The sequence below is a fragment of the Hemitrygon akajei genome, chromosome 14 (genome assembly GCF_048418815.1).
Source record: "Hemitrygon akajei chromosome 14, sHemAka1.3, whole genome shotgun sequence".
Classification (NCBI taxonomy): Eukaryota; Metazoa; Chordata; class Chondrichthyes; order Myliobatiformes; family Dasyatidae; genus Hemitrygon; species Hemitrygon akajei.
In genome coordinates, this window is record NC_133137.1 from 96,803,271 (window position 1) to 96,807,567 (window position 4,297).

Sequence of the window (4,297 nt, forward strand, 5' to 3'; positions counted from 1 at the left end):
TTCACCAATATTCTTCACCACACTGCGTACGGCAATGGAAGCCCCCCCGAGGAACTTGATCTTTGCATCAGACAAAGCTGACTGTGCTTTTCCTGTTGCCAACAAGCTCAATAATGGACAGAATAATCTGCTGAAATAAAAGCACAACATGGAGAGAGATTCAGAGTCGAAGTTTCAGATCAAAAGCCCTTCAGTAAAGCTCTCTGACCAATTCCCTGACATGGTTAACACAATTATTTCAGCACAGAAGTTTGTAACAGTTATGTTCATGTTTGATGAGTGGTTATGAACTCCGTACTTTAGTTAAGTGAAGTATAAGCCCAAGGGGAGGTGCAGTTTATTGAGTTGTGCTGGTTTATCAACAGTGAACCAGCAGGGGGTGTGTCGAGGAGGAAAATAACAGAACAGTACAGCTGCTCAGCATAATGCAAAATTAAAATAATTGTTTCCACCCACCTATTCATATCCCTCCATTCCCTGTTTATTCATTTTCCTCAAGTAATTTACTCAAGCTTCTTGAGTCCTAAATTAACCCGTGATCTTCCACATGTGAGTAAATCCTATCCCCAATGATCCTCTCCAACAGCTCTCAACAAGAATTTTCCCATTAGTGTCCCAACATAGATCCCATCAGACCCTGGTGATTTAGACACTTTAATGATCTACAAGAGATTCAAAGCTCAAAGTAAAAACTATTATCAGAGTACATACACATCACCACATACAACCCTGAGATTCTTTTTCCTGCAGGCATACTCAGCAAATCTATAAAATAGTAACTGCAAACAGGATCAATGAAAGAGCAAGTGTATTGAAGACACCAAACTGTGTAAATGCTAATATAAATAAATAGCAGTAAATAAACGAGAGCTTGAAATAATAAGTTAAAGAGTCCTTGAAGTGAGATCATTGGATGTGGGAACATCTCAATTGATGAGTGTAGTTATCCTCTTTTCTTCAAGAGCCTGATGGCTGTGGGGTATTAACTGTTGTTGAAGGTCCTGAGGCACTTGTACCTTCTACCTGATGGCAGCAGCAAGAAAAGCACATGGCTTGGGTGGTGAGGATCTTTGGTAATGTTTTCACCTTAGTCTAGATCTCAAAATGTCCCAGAATATCAGAACGTCCCACACTGATCTCACTATCCTTCATGTCCTGCTCCTCATACAAAACAGATGAAAAGTACTGGTTTAGTACTTTGCTGGTGTCACATGACTCCTACCCCTCTCTCATCATCCCCTTGTTTGCGATCTCAATAAAACAAGATGGCTTCACTCATGGGTCTGTCTCCAGTTCTGTCTTGTCCTAATAGAGATTATTACTGAGAGAAAGAGGACATATTGGAGATGAGGAAAGAGGAAAAGACAGATAAGTTGACTAAGAGAAAGAGACATAGGAAGAAATAAGGACTGTGAGATAATAAGAAAGAGAGAAGGATAGAACAAGACAGAGAGAGACACTTAAAGAAAGAAAGACAGGAACAAATGGATAGGGAGAAAGAGAGGGAGAGAGATCGATACATGGAGAGAATGAAAAAGAAGAAAAGAATGCAGTGATCATTAATGGAGAATGTGTGGAGCAGGTTAAGACCTACAAGTATCTGGGAGTACAGTTAGACGAGAAGCTAGACTGGACTGCCAACACAGATGCCTTGTGCAGGAAGGCACAGAGGCGACTGTACTTCCTAAGAAGGTTGGCGTCATTCAATGTCTGTGGTGAGATGCTGAAGATGTTCTATAGGCCAGTTGTGGAGAGCGCCCTCTTCTTTGTGGTGGCGTGTTGGGGAGGAAGCATTAAGAAGAGGGACGCCTCACGTCTTAATAAGCTGGTAAGGAAGGCGGGCTCTGTCGTGGGCAAAGTACTGGAGAGTTTAACATCGGTAGCTGAGCGAAGGGCACTGAGTAGGCTACGGTCAATTATGGAAAACCCTGAACATCCTCTACATAGCACCATCCAGAGACAGAGAAGCAGTTTCAGCGACAGGTTACTATCGATGCAATGCTCCTCAGACAGGATGAAGAGGTCAATACTCCCCAATGCCATTAGACTTTACAATTCTACCGCCAGGACTTAAGAACTTTTTAAAAGCTATTATTAATGCTTTTGAGATAGTGATTTAGATGCATATCATATTTTTTTTTACTGAGCTAAGTATTGTATGTAATTAGTTTTTGCTACAACAAGTGTATGGGACATTGGAAAAAAGTTGGAATTTCCCCATGGGGATGAATAAAGTATCTATCTATCTATCTATCTATTGAGTACTGTAGTTTGCTGTGTTTTTTCTGCATTTTATTATCATGGAGCTGGTTCACCAGCAGGGGGAGCCTGGCTGAACAGCATCCTGCTCTTCCTCCTGCTCAGTTTTACTAAAGGGACAATTACTGAGAAAAAAAGGACAAATTAAAGAGAGAAGGGTGCGGTGGTAAGTTAAAGACTCATGGGACGGAGAAAAGGAGAACTATAGACAATAGACAAGAGCAGAAAATTGACGAATCGGTGAGTGAAGACATGATAAAAGATCTATCAAAGTTCCGGAACTGTGGAGCGTTGTAGCTGGGAAAAGTACAACGAGCTGAAAGGATCTGAAAACACAGCAACTCCTGCAATGTAGGATCCCTGTGTGTCACCATTGCTTTTGGTGCTCTGGTTTCTGTCCTTTGACCTAAACACATAACCTCATGACTCAGAGATGAGAATGGAGATCAGCAAAGAAAGGTGTCAGAAATTACAGGAAGATCTTGATTAGCTCGGTAAGTGGGATGACCATCATTAACTGGCTTTCAATTCATTTCAGTGCAAAGTGTCGTACCGTGGATTCTGGTCAATTGATTCACATCAGGACCAGTACAATTTGACTCCATTAAGCAACTGCCCAATTAACCAAAGTTTCATGGAAATCTTTAAAAATGTATAAAAAAGGAAAACTACTGTTTAACTCAGTAACAAATGATATTGGCAGTAGCAATAATTGAACACCAATCTTAGAGCTGCCACTGTGAAACATTACACTATAGGTACTTGTCCACGCAACTTCTTGTAACTCAAGCCCCCACTCCAGGAAACATCCTGGTACATCTTTTATGTACTTGCTCTGGTTTAATAACATCTTTCCTGTGACAGGGTTACCAAAACGGAACACAATACACCAAGTACAGAGTCACCAATCTCCTATGCTGTATAACTGTAACATAACTTCCCAGCTCCTGTACTCATTGCCCTGACTGATGAAGACCAACATGCCAAATGCCTTCTTTCTCAATCAGTCTTCCTGTGAAGCTGTTTTCAGCAAAACATGAACTTGCATTCCTTGGTGTCCCTATACTGTAATACTCAACAGTGACCTAACATTCACTGTATAAGTCCTAGCCTTGTTTGTTATCCCAAAATGCAATATCTCACATTTATTTGGACTGTAAGCCATTTGCCAGTTCTCAGCCCACATACCTCACTAATCAAGATCTCCCTGTAATTTTCTGTAATGTTACGCAACGCCTCCAACTTTAGTGTCATGCATAAACTTCCTAACCACCTTCCTTGTATATTCACACCCAAATTGCTAATATAAATTACAGCAGCAACCTCCTGTGGCACATCAGTAGACATAGGCTTCTGGATTATGAAATAACCCTCAACAATCACACTGTTCCTCCTACACTGTAGCCAATTATGAATCCAATCCACTATTGGCCCAATCTCATCCTAATAAATTATCCTGATCAGCCTGCCATAAAGGATCATGTCAAAGGCCTTGCTAAAGACCATATAGACATCATCTACTACTTTATCCTCATCAACCCTCTTGTTTACCTCCTCAAAATCTCTACTGATTTGTCAAATATGACTTTTCAGTTGTGTTTAGTTTGAATGTTGAGATTTTGAGATAGGTAGATTGACTCATATACACTCAGTGCCCACATTATTCTGTTACTCCCTTAAGTGTCCATTGAGTGTATGTTTGTGGTCTTCTACTGCTGTAGGACATCCACTTCAAGGTTCAACACATTGTGCATTCAGAGATGCTCTTCTGTAAACCACTGTTAAAACACATTCATGTGAGTTACTCTCAGCTTTCTGTCAGTTTGAACCAGTCTGACCGTTCTCCTCTGACCTCTCCCATTAATAAGTAATTTATGTCCACAGAACTGCTGCTCACAGGATTTGATTTGATTTTGCACTGTTCTCTGTAAACTCCAAACACTGTTGTGGACGAAAATTCCTGGTGTTCAGCAGTTTCTGAGATACTCAAACCAGTCCGTCTGTCACTTCCCCATTTTGATGCTTAGTCTCAACAACA